The sequence below is a fragment of the Lissotriton vulgaris genome, chromosome 8 (assembly GCF_964263255.1).
Source record: "Lissotriton vulgaris chromosome 8, aLisVul1.2, whole genome shotgun sequence".
Taxonomy (NCBI): domain Eukaryota; kingdom Metazoa; phylum Chordata; class Amphibia; order Caudata; family Salamandridae; genus Lissotriton; species Lissotriton vulgaris.
The window spans coordinates 826,838,123-826,860,864 of record NC_141696.1 but is presented as its reverse complement, the minus strand read 5'-3'; the positions used below and the strand labels follow the sequence as shown (position 1 = coordinate 826,860,864).

Here is a 22,742-nt window from a genome sequence, read left to right as displayed (position 1 = left end):
CTTATTGTAGCCTCATTTCTTTCGTGGTAAAGTCTTCTTCATTATCCATCTCTGTAAGTGTGCTTTGGGGTGAATATTCCACAATTGCATTTCTTCCAGAGTCCCCTGAGGCCAGTATAGCTTCTGATAATAATTTGCTAATACCTCATAGACAGAGGCCTTTCTTCCAGCTGACCTTTGTAGCTCTCTAAATGCTGCTGCATTTTCTTGCACTTTATTAAACCCACAGTTCATCATTAAAGTAGCTAGTGTTAGGTTTAATTGGGAGCTTTTTGCAAAGCCCTCTGATGTTCTTAAATTAAATTATTATAAGTTTGGTTGTTTTCCCTTTGACCCCCCTTATCATTGCCTCCACAAATATATGTGAAATAGGCTCCTTCTTAAATCTTTAATCTCCCATTAGTCGGCAGAATCACTTCTTTCCTCAGTTATGAAGTTTGAGAAAAAGTGTGTTCTTTACCTGGCAGCACCAACTTATACTGTTTATTAAGGACAATGTTGGATTACATGACGCTCTTATTTACCTCCAGGTATGTCCATATATATCTTCCTTGTGATACATTAGATTAAGAGAATTAACACTCATCACTCTAGAAATATTATATTGTTCATTTTAACTAGTTTAGCTAGAATCAAAACCTTGAAGGGAAGACCCAACTTAGGTTTGCTGACCCACACACACCATAATGGTGTCAAACTTCATTAACAGGTCTCAACCCGGTCCCTATAAACCAGCATGGTCTCAACCATGTTCCAGAGAGCACTTGTGTGGTATTTCATCTGACGCGGTGTCCCTTCAATATTGGGTGCCTTTGATATGGCTAAACGTATAAGGCAAGTGCTATAAAATAATTTAGTGTCCCTAAACCCTAATATGTGTAATTTTACATAATTTCATGAAAATCAGTAAAAAATGTAAAGGTGGAAATTCATGTATGATTAATGGATTTGAATAATGAACCGGGTATAAAATTGACATGAGTAAATTTTTGAGAGTATGTGTTCTTTAGAACCGTTCATTTGAGTCCCGATTATGATGATGAGTACTCATGGCATTCTTTGTGACCCCCACAAAATTTGGAAATCCTCTACATCAAATGAGGAAACCCACAGCAGTAGTTTTCGTATTTGATTTTATGGATGTGAGAAGAGATATAAAGAGTTAAATAAATGTGGATGGGTGTAGGAGAGGCAGAGAGATGAAGGAGTTATATGCAGCTTTACAGAGTTATGCAGAAGTGGAGAGGCAGAATGAGTGAAAGAGAGGTAATGAAATATGTGAAGATAATATGAAGATTTTGGGAGGTAAAGGGCTAGATTGGTTGATGTGGAGGCGACAAGTGACCATGAAGAGGTAGAAGAGGGAGGGAAGACAAAAGTGATAGGAGATGGAGCAAGATACACAGGGAGGTATAAGAAAGAATACAGATTATGGGTACATAGAAAAAAAGCTGTAACAGATATAAAATGAGGTGAGAGAGGAAGAAAAAAAGGGCTGACATGGAGACGTTACAAGAGATGTGAATGTGGAGAGAAGAGGGGGCGCATTTGGTAAGGATAAGAATGAAGTATATATAACCCAATGCAAGAATGACAAACAATATCAAAATGTATTTTATTGGTTTAAAAATCATGATCCATTGAAAGAATATTGGCTGTATCAATTTTAGGAATGAAACCAACGAGCGTATTGCAGTAGAGAGTAATGGACCCCGTGTTATCGGTATGTATAGGTACTTTCATGCAGCAATGACAGAGCAGTTCGCAAAATGGTGTGTAGGCAATCAGCCATCCGTCAAATCGCTAAACTACCATTATCAGAAATGTTAGAATTTTTTCCAAAAAAAAACAATCAGCAGTGTAATTGCAACCAGCATGTCAATTGCTTTCTTATCCCATGTATATGAATCTCTGTGAGCCTAAGAACAGGATTTGCTCATTGAGTGCAGCACATATCTCAGAATCCAGCTCCCAACACTGAAAACAATATGTTGTAAAATTATATAGAGAATTAAAAATGAGAAACTGTGAATAACGGGGATGTTTTCATCAAAGCGTTCTGAGTGACATACACAAAACGAGCAACGCTCAAGTTCAGTATGATGTCACTCAGGACACCTATGTAAAGAATATCCCCATAATTCACATTTTATCCACCCATAATTTTATGTATAGCCCCCCCCCCCCCCATCCATCATGTAAATTGATACTTGTATAGCACACTACTCACCCGCAAGGGTCTCAAGACGCTTGTACGAATACCGCTGTGGAACCCATCCCGGCTTTCCCTGTGAGGCGTCCACTCCTGGGCACCCCCAAGGTGGAGGCCAGGTATCCTTAGCGTTGTGGGGGCCGTTGTGGAGATTAAGCAAGCTATTGCCCAGAGTTGCAGAGTGGGACTCTGTGATTGGAATAGGCACCGAGGCGAGAATTATCAGGTCCGTGGAATTTTGAGCCCAAGACCCGTCGAGGTAGGGGGATTGAACCCTGGTCCCGGGCTAGACCTCTGCATCAGGGTCTGCTACTCTAACATTGAGCCACACTTCTCCACTTCATCATCTGCTGCTATACAGGGGCAAAAGAGTATTTGGGGAGCTACACATAACATGGTCTTTCCTCCGTAACCCGTATGTGAAAGAATACTGACCTGCCACCCTTCACCAACCACCATTATCTTGCCTGCCACCTTCCCCTCTTGCAACTATTACATTCTGTTTTCAATCAAAGCAGACAAGGAATGTACTGAGTTTTGTTATTAACTGTTGCTGTGTTGTAGTAGCAGTAAAGTTCCAGATTTACAATGAGGTGTAAATGATAGAGCCTTCCTACGGAAGCCATGCATAACAGCAGTTACATTTAATTAATGTATTGACAATACTGAGCACTATCTGAGCAAAACAACTACTTTTTCCGCAGTTCTCAAATAGTCCTCCAGATGGCATCACAGCCTTTTTGAAAGCAGTTTTAGGTGCTTGGACGGAAGTTGGCGAAATAATGAAATTTGAGCCCTTTAGATTAAATGCAGACCAAAAGCGCATTACTTACCAAATGGAGCATGCACCTCGCACCCTCAGGGACAGCTTAAGGGTTTTGGGGGCCCTGGTCCAAACGTATTTGGGGGGCCCTATTCGGAACAGCTTTGAATTTATGATCACATTTCAGCTTTTATGCCCCCTTTGGCAAGGTCACTTCCAGTGTAGAAGCCCACTAGTCTAAATTCAAAATCTGTTTATATCTAATATTCAGGGCTAGGGATCTGTAGTGTTTAATATTGTAACAGCAGCAGCTCACTAATATGCAAATAGAAGCTTTTTATGGATGTTGCGACATTTCTCTGCAAACTATCTGCAGTAGACTCAGACACCACCCATATTAAAACTAAATTAAATGAAGTCGGTATTTAAAGCAGCCCCTTTAAGAATTGTTCAAGGTCATCAGGGCAGGAATATGTGCAAAACAGAGCTGGCTCTATCTGCCCCCCACCCCCAACCCCATTGAAAGGCTAGGGCCCTGGGCTTGAGACCAGTTTGCCCATGCCTTAAAACTTCTCTGCCCACCCTGCAACATTTAACACAAAATAAGCACTAACTAGTCCTACTGTCTCATGGTGGCTGCATAGATGCTTCAAAAGTCCCCATTTCCCTTTCAAAGAAGTTCTGGCTTAGAGAGAGATATTTTTTTAGGAGTCGATATCTGCAGTCAATATTGGACACTATTAGCAAGTGGCATTGACGTACTGAGACTATATATAGTACTCAAGCAAACGGGAGTATTTCAAGAAACCCCTCTCTGTGTCAGTCTCTCAATGGTGCATTGCCTATGGAGCACAGAATAAAAAACCCTTGCACAAATATGACCCTTAACTTCACAATGCAAAAAAACAAACTCATTGACTACTGATGCCAGTGCACAAAATGTTTTGAGCTCATAGGTGCGACAAAAGTCATACTCTGGCGCACAGAAGCCTGATCTGTGGAATATTGCGCCTACCGAGGGAATTTGCAATCACTGCAAATCTTTACGAACGCAACACATCAAGACAACTTGTAGCACTGCATGTCAGGGAGAGAGCAGGAATGCGACATCTCTACCAAGACATGGCACATTCCTTCTGTTTCCATGCGTGGCACACTGAGTGCAGCCTAGCACCAACGCAGGCACCCTTGCGCCATGGTGCAAGGGTGCCTGCGTTACTGGTTTTGTGCAGGAGGGACACCTTCCTGCACAAAATCAATTCTCAGAGTCTTTTTTTGTCTTTCTAAGTGTACTGCCGAATGCATCACACTTTGAAATAGGAAGTAATGAGCAGAAATAAAGATATTTCTCCTCCTCGAGCCTCTCCTGAGACGTGTGACTTTCTAACACATTTCCAGTTTTAATAGTGTTAGTAAATCTGGGAATGTGCTAAAATACATGGGTGGATGCATGGGAACACCCACTTTCCATTCATGTGACGCCTTTCCAGCGCAGGGTAACGCAAGGCAGCGATATGCACTGCCTTGCATCACTCTGGATTTCCTATGACATGCAGAGCCACGCAAGATGGCTTTGAGTGACATAGTATTTCTCACGTGGAGTGGTGTGGCTCACTGGTTAGAGGCGGCAGACCCGGAAGCAGAGAACGGCCCGGGACCAGGGTTCAATTCCTGATGCGGCTGGGTCGTGGACCAGGGTCAGCGGACTTGATAATTCTCGCCTCAGTTCCTACTCTAACCAGGGATCACACTTGGCAACTCTGGGCATTAGCTTGCCTCATCTCTACAAAGGCCCCCCACATTCGCTGGGGATGCCTGGTTTCACCTTGGAGATACCCAGTAGGGACCATCTCACAGGGAAAGCCAGGATGGGTTCCCCAGCGGTCTACAGCGCCACGATGCCTCAGGGCAGCAGTGAGCTTTACAAGACACATACACACACACGTAGGGCTTGCGTTGCCCTTGAGTTACCATGCGTGATGCAATGGCAACGCAAGTCCTTGATAAATCTGGCCCTAAATGTGCCAAATTGCGTGGAAAAAATCCCCATCCTCCACTACTTCTAGATAGTGTAGTAGAATTTATTTTTTCCAGATATATTTTAAATGAGGATAAATAAAAAGTTGAGGGGTGTTACACCTTAACGTCTTTAGCTTGGGAAAGCATCTAATCCGTCTTCTAGTACTAGCAACCAGCATTTCATTTGCAGCAACTCATAGAAATCAGTCAAAACATTCATCAATTTGAAATGCTTTCTCCTGATTTCTCATCTTAGCTTTTGTCAGAAAATTATGTTTGATTTCTATTGTCTAAGCACTCTGCGGGCAGAGCGGGACAAGGTGACATATTTTAATGCAATCGTTTTGGACAACACAGGGCAGTGCACTGCGAAAGGAAATGGGAATTATGTTTCACTGCACTCACTGCTTTATTTGTGAAAAAGTAAGTGGAGGGTCCAAAAGCTTTTCTTACGTGCCCCCCGCTGTTGCTGTCAAATGCTGTGGTTGTTGAACACCATGGCTGTTTAGTATGCAATCCACCGCATGCCTCTTTCTTTCATTGCTTCTACATTTCCTGTCTCTTTATCCCACTCCTGCAGGTTCTTTCTCCTTCACATCTTTTCCTTGGTCACTGTTTGCCTACTTTCTTTTCCTCCATGTTTCACCCTTTTTTGCTTCCCCCGCTCTTGCTCTGAATTAAAGTCTGATGATGAAAGAGAAAGTCCTGGTCTCCAAAAATGAGTGTCAGAGCCCTCAGCCTACAGTCGCTGGCACAAATTAAGCACTGATGCCACTGTTCTCTGACCACAGCACCTATTATTCGTGCTCATCTTCCCAGAGTGCAAGATTCTGGGGTCATATTATCAAGCCCATTATTGCCGCTTTAGCGCCCGTTTTCGTCCGAAAAACTGCAATAATGGCATCGCACTATTAGCAAGGACACGCTAGCGTGTGTTTCCTTGCCTTAACGCCCGGTTCCCTATTGACTCACCTTGCATCGCTAATGAGATGCAAGGTAGGTGTGCCCCTCACAACTACATCATAAAATATCTAAAACAGTGCTTCGCTTTATTTACAACAAAGCCCCGTCCGGTTTAGCGCTGTTTTTTTTTAGTTAAGTAGGCCTTGACGCTGGAATTAAACATCTACATGGAGGGGTGGATTGTGTGGCTAAGACCACAGGCCCTATCATCGAGGATATCACCGTTTTCCATGGAACATCGCTGGAAAACCAGCGTTGTTCCTTGGAAAATGGCGATAACCCCTCACTATCACTGGAATTTTGATCACCTCTGTGATACATGTTATTAACGCACTAACTGGGCAAAAAATTCCAGCGATAGACGGCGATGAATAAAAAATCGCTAAGCGCGCTTTGCGATATTTATCGCCGTCTATTGCTAATATGCCCCCTGGTGTTTAGTTGAGGCTGCAGCTGCAGTTGTTCTTCCTGAGTTAACTTTTGGGTAGACATGTAGACAGACGTTGCTAGTAATGTGTTTACCCTATGTGATTGTAAAGTATCACACATGTGAGTTTATTTAGCACTGTCACCTTATTGACATCACATATCCATAAACATCCTAAGACTTTTGTCTGCAAAAGAAATCTTAAAAAGTTATGGAAAATGCGAATTCCCCTAGCTAATTAGTGAAGGAGAGTCCTGATTTTATTAAACACATAAAGGTAACTATTATAAAAACAGTCCTGAGACTACTGAATAAACTCAGATGCCTTAATAATGACTGACTGTCTGCTATACTAGTGCCAACGAACTACAACAACAACTTTCCCAAGGACTTAGTAACCATACTTTAGCACCAATTCAAATGCTCAAAGGGCTTAGTGGCCCGACCTTTTCTTGTTACTCTCACCCCACTTGTTGTCTATTGTTGCTTTACATATCCACTCTAGTAGTGGAAACGTGGACCACAAGGAAAGATACTGTTTGTGATCAACACGGGCTGCGAATATTGATGAAGCATACCATCATGGCTTTTGGACTATCACTTTGCAACACATCTACTTGGTTGAGTACTGTCTGAGACTATAATTTCCCTGAAGAAGTCCATTGTTATGGATGAGACGAGTTGGCTGTCTTCACTGCATATGTGTGATGCTTTTAAAGAAAACAAAATAAAGACAAGAAACACATACAATGTATTTGTTTGATTGGGATTTTTTCTCCCCTTATCCTCAGTGTCTTTCTTATATGGTGCACCACTACACTCAACGTTATTCCACTCTGCACCACTCCAGTCTATGCTACTCCAGTGAATGCAAATCCACACAACGCCACTACATTCTATGTATTTCACTGTATGGCTTCCACTCTGCAACACTTCACTTTACACCACTCCACAGTGCATGATTACACTGTACTCCACTACAGTCTGTGCCACTCCACTCTTCGCCACTTCACTAAATGCTATTTCACTCTACTACACTGTGCAACAATGTACTCCTGTCAGTGTCAGTGCACAATGCTCCACTTGACTCTATACCGCTTTACAACTCTGTATTCCACTCTAAAACTCTCTACGCAACTCCCTTAATGCCGCTCACCCAACTCAGTATAATCTACTTTATAAAACACAACTCCACTGCACTGCACTGTCCTCCACTACCACACTCTATGCCACTCCACTGCATGCTATTCTATGCACCCCAAATCTATAACAGCCTATCCCACTCTACTCTCCCATACTGTACTGCATTCTACTCTACTCCATGCCACTCCACTGTCACTCCACTGTACAATATCTGAATACACTCTGTGACACTGCACTCCACTTCATTCCAAGACACTCTAATCTACAATATGCTTCTCTACTCTATGCTACACCACTCTACTGGACCCCACTCCCCATTACTGACCTGCACAACACTTTACCCTGCTCTATGGCATTGACCTACGTCCCACTCCACACTGATCCACTCTACCACACTCCACTCCCACTCTATGCAAATCCACTCTACAAGACTCTATCACCGCTCTATGCCCATAAACTCCACTGTACAACACTTTAAGTGACACCACAACACTTTCCAACACTCTATGACACACCAATCCACTGTACTGTATAAGCCATCTCTCTAATTTATAGCACTGTAGTTGAATCTACACTATGCCTGTACTCTCTAGTGCATCCCACACCACAGTACTATGCAATAAGCCACTGCACTATTTACATATTTACTCCAATGCATGCCACACCACTCCATCCTACTCCACTCCACTCTACTCTACAGGACTCAACTAAACTCCACTCCACTCTACACCACTCCATTCTACCTCCCTCCACTTAAACCCACTCCACTCTAACCCACTCCACGTCGCTCTAGAAACATTATTCTTCTTTATGCCACTTCACTGTACCACACTGCACTCTATGACACTAAACTCTATGACACTTTCCAACTCTCTACGACACACCACTCCACAGTACTGTACAAGATGTTACTCCAATTTTTAACAATTTACTCGACTCTACACCATGCCTGTCCACTCTAGTGTACTTCACACCACTGTACTAACCAACGAGCCACTGTGCTATATAACAATTTACTCCACTGTAGGCTACGCCATTCCATTCTACACCACACCACCCTGAACCACTTAACAACACTTCACTCTTCTTCACTCCACTTTAAAGAACTCCACTCTACCACACTCCACTTCACTCCACTCCACTGTACTACAGTCTCCTCCAATCTACTGCACTACACTAGGTTTGGTTTGTAAATAATAAATAAAGGTATAATAATATGAAGGTGGTGCATTTCTATACGTTAAAAGCATAGCTATAACTTTAGAATTTGTAATGTTTGTGTATTTAAAGTTAGAAAGAATAAATAAAGCTTCAAGAGAATGCTTTGACTGCCTGATCGCTGCTGTGAGAGGCAAACCCCCCAATGATGCTCTTGGAAGTTCATTGAGCGTTCCAGTAGAACCTATTCGAAGGGATCCAGAAATCCTCGACAGTTCTTGTCACCAGGATCGCCCACTACTTCTGAGTCTCCAAGACCCTGCAGTGACCAGCATAACATGATGCATATTAGTTTTCTTATTAAAAATAATTGTGCCATATTTTGATATTTAAGTAGAATATTAAGCCACTTATAAATGCTTTGTGTATCCTACTTTATATATATGATGCTCTAAGGCTTGCATCTTTTGATACTTATGATAACATTTTTGAATTGGAGGTCAGACCTATCCATAATGACATACTTTCTGAAGGAGGACAAGACATTCTTATCATATGACTTAATTACTTATGTCATTAGACAGGAAGTGGACAATATGTGCACAATGAGTGATCTAGAAAATACAGAAAGGGGACCTTTCCTTATAGATGTAGTCAAATCCACCAAGAGCTGTGAATAGATGCAATCTTAGAAGGGATAATCAGGTAAGAAGAATATGGACTTTGCTAGAGTTAAGTAGACTACCATGGAACTGGGTTGAAATATGATAACAATAAGGAGGCTGCCTGTTTGCTGATAGGCAGTATGGAGGATTTTAGATTCCTAAGCAAGGACAAAGTACAGCCTTTTTCTGATCCCATTTTTAAATCAGTCATAGAACATCCTGCGATACTGATGGATACGGCAGAGAAGGAAACGGTTTAGGTGAGGATCGAATACATGCTCGGGGATAAACTTTTTCACTATCTCACGTAAGCATGAGCGAATTTTGCGGATCTCGCGTTCGCGAATTTTGCGGATTTGCGGATTCGCAATCCGCAAAATCCGCGAATTCTCGCGAATTTGCGGATTTTTTTTTTTTTGTGTTTGCGCGGGTTTCTGCCAGTTCGCGAGGGTTTTGTACAATGTCGCAAATTGCGAACTTACCTGTCGGGTCGCAAGTTTCGCGAACTTGTTGTTTCTACGTGTCCAGCCTGTTTGGGACACTCTTCTTCATCATTGCCACTCTCTGTCACCACTGCCACTCTCTGACTACTCATGCCACCCTCTGGCCCACCCATGCCACCCTCTGTTTCATCACCACACCCTCTGGTTGTCCAGTGTACATTATTTTCGGCAAAGCAAAGCACACCTTCCCTGCCTCAAGTGACCTGAATTAATTTGGGGCTGATTAATGTGTCACAGAATATTTTTTTAGCTGGCACCTGCTTCCTTAGTGCGCCCTGATTAGTGATCTTTTGCACTTGCTAAGTGCTTTCATTGTTGCAAAATTAGTTACAACACCTGCCCTGCCCCAACTGACAATAATGAATTAGGGGCTGATTAATGGATTTTAACTTCCAGCCTGGCTCCTGCTTGTCTCCCTTAGCTGTAATTCAGGACCTTTGTGGCATATGTGTAACTATTCTGAGGTTCAGAGCAGGGTCACATAATAGTTTCAACTGGCAACTGAACTCTGGAGGGGCCCCTCAGGAAGCACTACAGGAAATGGCTACTAATGATGAGCCTGAACTTTTGAACCTGGTAAGTAGTTACTTTCAGTTTTGCTAAGATCGTATTTCTGCAATTTTGCACTTATTCGCGGGGCGCGAACTCACGCGAACAGTGCGAGCAGTGCGAGCAAAATCCGCTGCTCGCGGATTTGCGGATTTTGCGGGAAATTCGCAAATCTCGCGGATTGCGGATTTCCCGAAAATCCGCAAAATCCGCGAGCGGAACGGATTTTCCGCCCATGCTTAATCTCACGGTCTCCCCTTTGGTTTAGTACTCAAGAAAGAACAGGTGAGTTCTTGATGATTCAACAGTTGAATATGCCAGAAGGGGGCTCTGTTAAAACGTCCTTGGTAGGGTGGACTATACCATGGCTTACATGTATTTCGAAGACAGAGAAAAGTCATGGTGAGAGGCTCAGGGCCCCTGCTGTATTTGGAGAACATAAGTCAGCGTTCATGCCCGTTTACCCAGAACGCTACCTCTTGCTTGCTTTTACAACAGATGGAAACCATTACTGTGAAAAATGTTGCTGATAGATTGTGCAGTGCCATACTTAGACCTGAGCATCTTAGAAAGTTCCTACAGTCTTATCACACTAAGGATATTGAATAAAGACTAGGTGGGCTATATTCTGTTTAGAAGTTGAAGGGCAATGGATGATGTGGAGGTGTTGCAGAAAAGGATTCTGAAGTTCGGTGTGCCATTGATACCCGAAAGATGCAGGGAATTACTGACCTAACTGCCCGGTTGGGGAATTGAGACAGATACAGTCAAACAGTAATCAAGACTTTTGTTGGGCAACATGAAGGCATTCAGAAGAGCAGATTTTCAAAAAAGGTCACTGTTAAACACCTGTGGTCCCTGGGAGAGCTGCTTGATTTTGCACCCAGGGTAATAATCCTACGATGGCAAGTTCCTATCACTTGCCTGCAGCGACAGTGGGCTGCAGGGCCGGCTTTAGCGCTGGTGGCACCTGGTGCAACAATCACTTTTGGCGCCCCACGCCCCATGACCACTTCCTCTGATTCTCTCCCTACCACTTGCACAAGTGACCCTCATCTCTCCTATCATCAGATATTGCTAAACACAGCGCCCCCCCTGAGGTCACGGCGCCCCCCTCCACAGGTCAGCGCCCAGTGTGGCCGCACCAGTCGCACTGCCCTAAAGTCGGCCGTGGTGGGCCATATCCCTATTTAAATATCATTCACCTTTCCAAGGGCAAAATACAAGACCTTCAGATCTAGGGTGAAAGTTTGAGATATTCCAGTTGGATTTCATTGTGTAAAGAGGAGATAAATATCAAAATAGATCTGGAACTGTAAATTGATGCTATAAATGTTTCGGCCAGGGATGTGTAATAGACCATGCGCCATGGAGTGGCGGACAGACAGTTCATTAGGCATTTAGATAAACCATTTAGAGCAGTGCCCTTTTGTGGTATCATTGTCATGTGTGAACACATGCTGACAAATTGGAACATCATATTGAGCATAGACAGCTTGTTGATAATGGATGATAATGCAGCGCTGAACAAGCACTGAAACAGATGTCCACACATTATGAGACTTTTATGGACATTAATATTGAAATGTTTGAAAATTAATGATTGCCTAGCTTGTTGAGGATGACTATTCAGAAACTAGATTTAAAGGCAGAAAACAGCATTAGCACATTCCCACAAGACCTTTTTGAGTTTTGGGCTCCCATGTTGAATGAGTTGGCATTGAGATCTTGTGCACCTCAAACACTGTATACGTACGAGGGGACTATTGCAAATCATCAGGGCTGATAGGAGTAGCACTGGCTGAGAGAGGAGGCTACTGATGCATTTCCCCAATAGACAATTGCAATGGGCAAAAGGTGGTCCTGGCTGGCAGCCCTGAGATTTGTATCTACAGGCAGCAAGACATGAGATGTCCTGGTGGGTTTAACAAAGAGAATGATATTGATGAGTTTGGGATGAACCAAGAAGGGACCATCTGATAGAAGTGAGGGATTAACCATGCTGACACTTGACATGAACAAACACTATGCTGGGAAACAAGACGTTGGACCAAGTGTGAAGAAGACTCAAGTAGAATGAGGCCAAAATCCAACGACTGCCCACATGTTACATAAAAACTTTGCTGGCTGGAATATGGAGTGTCTGGTTTATATATATATGAATTGGCTAGGTTAAGGATACCCTATAGTCTTTTGTGGTCTACAGAGCTTACAGCTGAATGACAGTATCGATAGAGGTGGTGGACTGTACAAGTGTACATGGTGGGTTTTGGAGATGACATGATAGGCATTGCATGAATGTACAAGGACAGGAATGCATGTGATGGGAGCACAAATTAACATAATTTTATGGTGCTACAGCTTTTAGAACAGGCTAATGTAGGTTTCCACTAAGATTGAAATGATATTAAAGTTGTCTTCTTGAGCTATACTAGCTATCATCAGAGGTCCCCGATAGACTGTCGCCTCTGTCTTTTTTTGTGCCAAGTGAATTTGGGAGGAGAATGTTTTAACTCATGCAAACTGGTATGATCAGCAGTGGTAGCATATCTAAGGACATATTTATCAAGGGCTGTGTAGCTTTTGCATCAGGCATCTTGCATAATTCCGAGTGGCTTGATATATCCAAAGTAATGTAAAGCAGCCCAAATCATTGCATTGTATTTCTCTGCTCCAGGGAGATGTTCCATGGTGTGGTGTGTAGGCCGTCCCACGCAAAACCTGTGGATTTCGACACAATCCCAGTTTTCCCATTACTAGTAGACCCGGGAATGTGCCAAAATGCTACTCTTTGCCAGAGGAGGAGTAACAACAAGGAGAAATATCTTCATTTGTCCTAGTTCTTTCCTCTTTCAATGTGTACTGCAGTCTGCTGCGCACATAGAAAGACGGAAAGGCTTCAGGAGATTGTTTTTATTCAGGGAGGTGCCCCTTCCAGCACAAAATGAATCCTGCTTACAACACAGACACACATGCACCATGGTGCAAGAGTGCCAGCTTTGGTGCTAGGCAGCATTGAGAAAAGGCAGGAATGTGCTGTATTGTGTTAAATACAGAGTATTCCAGTTCCTTTCCCTGCCATGCAGTGCAGAGCAGCAAGGCATCTTGCTGCACTGTGCTGCTTCACTTCGTGAGAAATATGGCCCCAAGTTCATTGAAGAGCGAACTAGCATACTGAAAAACATGTATGCCACCATTTTTTGCTTGCAAGTGGTAGAGAGGTACAAGGGGAAGCAATAGTTGTTGGGTCGTCCTCAGTTAGAGTGCATGGGCAAGGCGAGAGCTAGAATAGCGGGCGCCGCCATTATGGCTGTCGCGCCGATCCCCGGGGACGAGGTGGTGGGGGTGGGACTACTCCTACCTCTCGGGAAGGGTGCATAGGCTGGGTACAGGGGGAGGTGAACCGGAAGCACTTTAATGCTTCCGGTTCACGAGGGCGTCTAAAAGGAGGGTGCGGGGAGCAGAACATTCTCTTGTTCGTTTACTTCCTGCAGGCGCAGCACTCGTAGGCTCGTAGTCTCTAGAGGGGACATGCAGAAAGTGAATATATGCATTGTTAGATTTACAGTAGGAGTGTCATGTGTATTAGAGTTTAAGGTTAGCCACTTTACATTATCTGTCTAACAATGTATCTGGACTTTCTGCGTAATTGTACATAATATGAATAAACAATGTTTAATTTTGCAATAAAATACGGCCGGGGGTAACTCTCCCCTATTCCAAAGAGTAAAAATTGGTGTAGTCTGATTGATTGCCTTGAAGGAGGGAGGGTAACCCCATCCGTACAAGGGCAGCAGTTACAATAGGAAAATAGGGGACTCGGCAAGTACCAGACCATATGATCTAACAGAGAGGAGTGTAGACTAATAGTAGTTGTGGTACTGAACAATAGTTGCCTTTTAGGATGACGCAAAAGGTTGTTTAAAGGTTGTGGATGCATTTAAATTTACAAACTTAAAAACTAACAGAATGATGATATCTATTGTGCCCCCTTGGGGAACACATCCACTCTATGAACAAGTGCCAGAAAATACAATCCTTGTCACAACATAAACAACCTTGAGGAAATAGGCATCAGAAATCAAGCTCTCAATCAACAAAAGCCTGGTGAGCAAACAGGTGGCATATCCAAGAAGTGAACATTAGGCCTATACTAGTCCCCAGCAAGTGCTTAATTTGTAAAAGAAAATAAGTGCCGGGCCCTCGACAGGAGGCCAGCACAGTTTGCACCACACATTGCTGTACTAACACAACTACTAACCATCACACTTCTACGAGTGTGACATTCGACTGTTCGAGGCAGCCAAAGCATTAAGAATGGCTTGGGTGGCAAATATTAGTTGCTTTTACTGTATAATGAAATAGCAAAAATGTGTCTTTCTGCTCTTCTTTAAATTGCTCAAAAAGCGCCACTATGTTGCAAGTGTCATAAGTGAAGGTTCCGTCAACCAAGTGCCTGGTGCCGAGCACGGGAAGCCACTGGCTCAAATTAAGCACTGCCTCAGACCAACCTCCACTCACAACTGTGAGCAAAACCAAAATTCTGGTAACACAAGGAAACGGCAAACCATTCATAATGAAGACTTCAGTAACATAATGTCTGCATGGCACATGGACAAAACACGAACTTGCAAGCTATGCACTATCTTTAGCTAATACCAGGGATTTAAGTGGGATGAAAAAACTGGGGGGTCTCTCAAAGGGGCGTGGTCAATGTAATTAAGGGCTTGGCTTAAAAACACAAGCTAAAAATCTGTGTTTAGCACAGTGTGCCGCCGGACTTGTATTTTGTTGTTCCTGTTATTGCGTCCAGATATATAATACAACAAGTCACATCATACCTACTAGTCAGGACTATTGGCTTTGTCAATGGTTGCTAGTTTCATAAGATAAATAAGCAACAACTATGGCTTGTATATAATATTGAAAACACTTCCACTTAAAGCCCTGGTGGTGACACCACGAAAATGTTGCTGCTCCTGAGTTTTAAAAAGAGAAGGGAAATCCAGAGAGAAAATGACTCTCTTTAAAGGATTTCCCATCCCCTACAATGCTCACCACGCGCACATCGATGTGCCTGCTGTCACTGCAGTCCGGAAAAAAAAAACTGACCGCCTGTGCCAGGGTATAAAACAGAGCCCGATAGAGACCCATTTCGAGGCCTCCTTTAAAAAACTGTTGGTGCGCAGACCTATGTGAGACCCGGCCCACTTAAATCCCTGGCTAATACATCATCTCGTGGTCAGAAGTATGTTGTGTTATTTTTCCAATACAAAACGGAATATGGATAATTGGAGGTAAGTAAACAATTTAATTAATAAAACAAATTTCGTAGCAGGGGCTGCATCACACTTTGCGATACAGGGCGTGCTACGAAATTCGTTTGATTTATTAAATTGTTTACTTACCTCCAATTATCCATATTCCGGTTTTTAGCACCCCCCCATCCTGCCCCATCCCCGCCCCGCCTTTCTGCCCCACCGCAACTCCCTCCACGGGCCGTGGCTGGAAGTTTGCTTCTTTTGAAACATTTGCAAGTGTAATTAAAATGTTGCCATTTCTTCGTGAACTATAACGATTAAAAGGAAAGTGAAAAGCCGATCGCCAGTATTGTAAATTTTGCTAGCTGTGTTTGGATTGTCAGACTCAGTTTGCTTATCACCAGGAACTGCTCAGCTTCGGCCTGTGACTCTTGGCATCGGCCGAGCCGCTGAGAAGAGCAAGGGTTGAAGAGGCTGGTACAGAAGCTCAATGACACAAGTGCTTAACTTGAGCTACTGGTTGCATGTGGGGCACACCACCCTCGTTTGTGGAGACCGGCACATGTTTCTGCATTGAGACTTTGACAGAGAGAGAGAAAAACACAAAAGTGAAAAGGAGGAGGAAGAGCAAGACGGTAAGAAAGAAAGCGAGGAAAGAAAAAAACCAGGAAGAGTGAGATGAGGGGGGTTGAGAACCTAAAGATGGATTAAATAACCAGGAGGTGGATGTCTAGGGCGCTAACTACGAGTCTGGCGGTCCGTGGACCAACAGACTCAAGGACACAATAGGCTTGGCTGGGCTGATGCGGCACACCAAGGATATTACAAGCTTTCTCACTGCCACACTCATCATGGAGGTATGACCGCCATGAAAAGTGTAGAGGTGAAGAAACAAAGGGGGCCCTACAGGGCCCGCTTGTGCCTCTGCTCCATGTGAATGAACACAAGGGCATATGCATGCACATTACTACCTGCAGGGAATGGGCTGCAGCAGTTTATGCCGTGCAGGTACTGATTTTAACATTCCCATTGCGGTGCTTATGAAATAGGCACCGCTGTAGGAACGCCAAAGAACTGCCAGCCAGACAGGAGAAAACTCCTAATCTGGCAGGCGGTTCAAACCTAGGTTTGGCAGTGCAGGAGTGGGGCGGTTCATCTCCTGCACCTCCAAACTCATAATAAGACCCTAGGCAACCTTGGTATACAGCACTCCCGATATTCGATAACGCCTGCCCGGACCTCTAAGTAAAACTTTGGACCCTGGCACTTACTTACTCTTTTACAAATGAAGCACTGCATGGGGCATATATATAGGAACATCTTCTGAGAAACTGACTCTGTAGTTAGTTTCTTCTGACTGTATCCACTTGAATCTGAGCCCTGGATATTGCGCAGAGAGTTTTCGACTTCACTTCTTGAAGAAATGAAGTGCCCAGCTTTAAATCACCCTTATTGCTTTTTCCACTGAGGCCTCTCTCAGGCCAGGCAACAAATGATGACAACTTGCCAGATCTATGCCTGCCGAAATTGAGAATTTAAATAACAAGCAGAAGAGAACATAAATTGCAAGCCAGATGCACTTTAAAAAGTTGCTATAAAATATGTTTTTTTCTCGTAAAAGGTGATAAGAAATATGAACGACTTTTTAGGCACTTAAAACCATGCTAGACTTCCCAGCCCAACAAAGGTGGCTTGTCTAATTGTCTGACCTTCTTTCACTGTGGTCCCAATTCAGAGAGGCTTTGTGAGTGCAATCCAATTGGGCATGTGACCATGAAAAACTTGGAACTAGGGTTGTAATTCCCAAACCCTCATTCATACTATATATGTAAATACCATAAATAAAAAATAAAAATAATTCAACGCATTTTCTCCCAGGTACAAGTCACACAGACCCCTGCTCAATGTATTGGCAATCATGTACGTCAAAACTGTACTCTAGGCATGTTCCCAGGTACAAAAATCGAGTAGAGTACTAATTTAATATATTGAGTGATCTGCATGACATTTTCTACTTAAATTAGTCTCCCAGATTATGTAGTGCTTAATTTGTAAAAAATGTAAGTGCCAGGGCCCTTGTCACGAGTAGGCATATTGTGAAATTCCACTCTGCTTTTGGAGTTTGCAGAGTTTTTCCCACTCCGAGTTGCACCGGAGTTCCGAAAAATTCAGCGGAAGTTGGCGAGTGCGGGCATGGAATATCTTACTCCAAACCACCTGCCAGCTAGATATCTTAACATGGGCGGTCACGGATGGTCGCTACCGCTTGAGTTGAGAAACCGTCTGTTTGCATTGAGGAAGCTGCTGCTCGAGTAGTACTCGAGCAGGAGACAGAAGCAGCGCCCTCTTGTGCTGCACATGGTGCCATTTGCACTGATTTTACCGTGCAGGACAAAAACCTGGCGTTAATAATCAGCGCAATAAGCACCACCTAACGCACTATGCAGCTTGCGAAACTCCGCGTGGGAGAGTTTCTCCGCGAACTCCGCCCAGGCCTAGTCAGGAATGCACCGCCCATTACCACTGTCAGCACTCCCAATTACAGTATCAACACAGCTACTAACCATCACCCTCCTACAGTTGTGCTCCTCTCTAGATTAGACAAACAGCACCACCATGTGGCAGACTGTCATAAGTGCCAGTGTTGCCAAGTACTGGAAACCACTGGCTCAAATTCGGCACTGCCCACATGCAAAATGTATACCAAAAGTGTAAGAAAAAACAAAAAGGTATGGAAAATACATGAAACTCAGTGATCACGAGGTATGTGAGCTACGCCTGTGTGGAAAAAAATACTCCTGGGCCTAACTTAAATCCCTCTTGTTGCAGAAGAAAAACTGCCCTTATTGGGGATTTTGGCTGCCTTAAGTGCATTGTTGGGGGTCGGATCATTGGGGTTCCCAGACGAGGGGCAGGATACAAACAATGAAACTTGGATTTTTTTATCATCCATAAACATTCCTAGTGGCTGCTCATACTCACCCATTCAATTAACTTTAGTTGCAAGAATTGCTGCGGCAAGTGTGAATGTGGCATGGCGCAAACAGCCTCATATATTTTCAGAAAATGGATTCCATGTACGGAGGAAAAGAAACTGAAGAGTTACGGGACATTTACACCATTAACCTTAACACAAGATGGGTGTATAATATTTCACCTTTCAAAAACATCAACCAGTTAGGACTAGGTGTACATAATGAAATGTATTAATATGAGCCTACAGAAATGAGCAATTTTAGGACAGTTGTGTGCTTAAGCCGAACACTCTCAAAGTTAAAGTCATTTTACATCAAAATGATGCTTTGCTTTTTGTTTCTGTTTTCTTGCCTCAGACTATTGCACATTGTGAGGAAGACGCATTATAATGAGCCTTCGCGGTCCTATTGGCGCGAAGGTGCCACCAATATGTTACACTCCTCGTCTTATCGCACGCGCTTCCTAGGCTGCCTCAGTTAATTCCCAGGTATCAAGAGATAGGGGTAATTGGATTCCAGTAATTCTCAGGTGAAGTTGCCCTTTCTTAAAATTGCATCAGTACATCAAAGGCATAATGCATGTGCCACCGAATCACCCCAGGCATATGGCGGCCTCTACGGGGCTGCCAAGAAGGTGCCACTCTCCTGACACTGACAGTAGCAGATTACGGAAGCCGAGCACCCAGCACAGTACTTATTAGCTATCTCGTTACCTTGCCACCTCCATTTCTGTCAGAGACCGGAGAGCAATTTTACTGCAGGAAGCAAAAGCGACTATTACATAAATCATGACCAGCAGGACCACTGAGTACATTTCAAATTAAGTTATTTCTTGAATTCAAGGCACCAGGGTGGCAGTTGGAACGGTCAGTATAGTATCACTGGGGATGCCAGTGAGTATGCCCATTGTTCATTACCCGACTGCGCGCACCCATGGGTGGAAATTGGTGCAGCGCCCTTATTGTCCTTCTTTTTTTACATTTCCTTCCAATGTTTGCAAATTCAGCGGGTCAAAGTGCCCTCAAGTGCCTGCTGCACCACAAAACAAAAACAAGCAAGCACTGGTAAAACCAATCGGGTTGGCCTAGAATTCTATTTTTTATTTATTTTCTTGTTTTGAAAGCATAGGGAATATATGTTACAAGTGAAAATGTAATAAAAGGCAAAAGTGGCGCTGTCCAAAGATGGCATCCATAGATCGTAAAAAAATAAGCAAAAAGTGACCATTGCAAAACAAAAAAGCAGAGGTTGAGCCACCAGTCCTTACCCTGGAGCAGGCTACATTTTCGGCAGATGAATACATGTGCAGGTGCAAAATATCATCACTCACAATGAAGAAAGCCAATGGTTGTAGTGGGCTCACCCTTTGCCCTATATTGTAGGCTGTGGTGTGCAGAAGCAACATGGGAAGGCCAATTGAATAGACCAACAGTTGAAGAGGGTTGACCAAAAGCTCCTCCATGTGTATATACATGCATGTATTTTTGTTATGATTTGTTCTTAAAACATGATGGCGATACAGCCAAAGCTTTAGCTATTTCTGACCTAAAAAAAAGTGGAAAACATTCCGAAATAAATGATTCTGAAACTGAACTGGAACCAAGTAAAAGAAACTCATAGAAGGATTTTCAGAACCTCAGGCAAAATATTCTTTTTCCAGTTGATTGCTCCTTTCACCCTAGCAGTAAGGCTTTATTAGAGAAAATGGACTTAATTACAATGTCGGTCAGAAAGCTTTCCGACTGAATCGCTCTCGGAATGGTTTCCGACCAAATCGGATTCGGGGAGTCCGACCGACCAATTATGATGGTTCTGGATAACATTCGGTCGGACTCCCATTGACGTCAATAGGAGCCTGTGTTCTGACCGAATACACAGGCTCCCATTGAAGAAAGGGCTGGCTGGGGAAAATCGTACACCCTATGGTGGGCACCCCTTGGTGCCTGCCACACTGTGCATGGTCTGGAAGGGGGTCCTTTTGGTACCCCCACAGGACCCATTCTGAAGGCTCTGGGTGAAGGGGGGCCTGCTTCAGGCACCCAAGTCAGATTCCGATAGCTGATTCAAGTCAGACAAAACGATTTCGAAAGGATGTCCGAATCCGACATCGTAATCGCTCGGCTTGAAGCGAGGGCCGTAGACTTGTACAAGTCGGCTCCGAATGCCTCGGTTCCTCTGAATGCCATCGGAACCGACTCCAAAAGTCCAAACGCTTTCCGAACATCGTAATCGGTCATTCAGAAAGCTTTCCGAATCGGTTGGAAAGATGGGTTCCGAATCAGATTAGGCAGACCCGAATCCGATTCAGAGCCTTTCTGAAGGACATCATAATCGACCCCTATATGCAGTAATCTGGCACCTTCTTGAGGTCACTTGGTTGTGGTGCCATGTCAGCTACCTACAATGGACTTGGCTAAAAATCACCTTCCCTTCTCCATGACCTTCCCTTAAACCTCCCATAAAGGGATAGGTGGTCTCATCTCCAGAAAGTTTTAGAAGCTTTTTAATGAAGTCATTCTATTTATTTTGTATCTTAAAGAATATCATGTATATGTTGCTTTCAAAAAAAGGAGGAATGGCAAATGTATGTAAAAAAATAGCCTGTTGATAGTTGAACCTCAAAACATAGAATCTCACATGGCCAACCCCATAGAGGATCCTGTGCCACAGTTCTTAAAATGTTTTATATGTGGTGGTGCATTACGACTGAGGTTTCTTATTACAAAGTGACAATGTGTAATTTACATATCCATTTTCCGAAATTGATAAGCACAACCCGATTATATATGATAGCGAATTATAAAAACAGAAATTGAAAAATCATAGGCCCCAAAAATACAGAATACAAAATATGAAAGATTAAGAAAGGCAATAGGAATATATTTTAAACATCAAAGTATTTCCGGAACAGAATATTTTTAGACTCTTCTAGAACTCTCCTAAACAGCAAGATTGCTAAAATTTCAGGAGAAAGCACGTTTGCATTTCATAATACAAACTGGAATAAAAACATTTTCTTACATTGGATGCTCAAATTACACACCATACCAAAGGAGCAAGGTACAAAGTGTCTGTGCGAGACATCTCAGATTAAAAGTAAGAAAAGAATTAGAAGCTGTAATTATTCTGTGACTGAGACACTGCCTGCACTTACAAAGGGGGACTACATCTTCAGAGGTACATCTGAATGGACTGATTAGCGCCCATGAAAATTCATCCGAAAATCCTGCACAAGGGATATGTAAATTAAATTCTTTGTGAAATTGTATTCCGTTCTCCATGTGTAACAATCAGAGGGTAGTAGTTGCTACTGCTGGCTTTTGTATTCCTGGCCCTGACAAAGCTCCCATTACACATATAAAAATATTTCTTTAGACTTTGGTAGTAAGTTGGTACCACCACTAGGTGGCCCCCTAAAGCGGACAGACAATACCTCATTTTATAGCAGCCCTGGCGGCCCACGCTTGCCTTTTAAAGTTTTTCAGTGGTGTAGGGTGACTGTACGCCACTATGTGTCTGGTGCACAGGTTCACAAGTCTAAGGCCTTTATTTGACAACCTAATGCAGCATAGGGGCTTTAAACCTAGTTACTTTTGAAACAACAGGACCACAAGACTAGAAGAGACTGGGAAAATGCAGTCTCAGTGACATCAAAGTATGTGGTTACCACACATTAAGTAAAAAGACCCAATTGAGAATGGTGACTCTTAGCTTATAATTAGCCATGAACCTGGGATTGTTCTCTAGAGCATAATATTTCATTTGATCAGCTGTTTTAAGGCCTGGTCCACTTCACAGAGCACACACCCCTCTGAAGTTAGGACTGGAGGGTGGGTCAAGTCTCCGTGCCTTTCAAATAGTGGCCTGACAATTATAGTACTGCTTGCTATGGACCAGCCGTTTCTATTACATGCACCAGCCCAGTCAGGCCCGGCGCTATCATAAGGCCTTAGTGCGCCACCTTCTGATAGAGGCAAATTACTGCAACAAGAGCAAAATATGATTTTAATCAACTTAGGTTTAGTGCTGGATCTTTAGACTGTTCCTGAGCCTTGTGAAAAGTTTCAAACTTATGCTGCAGCGCATTATTCCCATCTACAAAAT

General features: G+C 43.3%; 1 protein-coding gene across 1 annotated transcript in view; it reads right to left on the bottom strand.

The window, feature by feature from the left end:
* Positions 1-22,742, bottom strand: part of AFF3 (ALF transcription elongation factor 3) — a 2,122,574-nt gene that overhangs the window by 707,230 nt on the left and 1,392,602 nt on the right. The window lies entirely within an intron of this gene.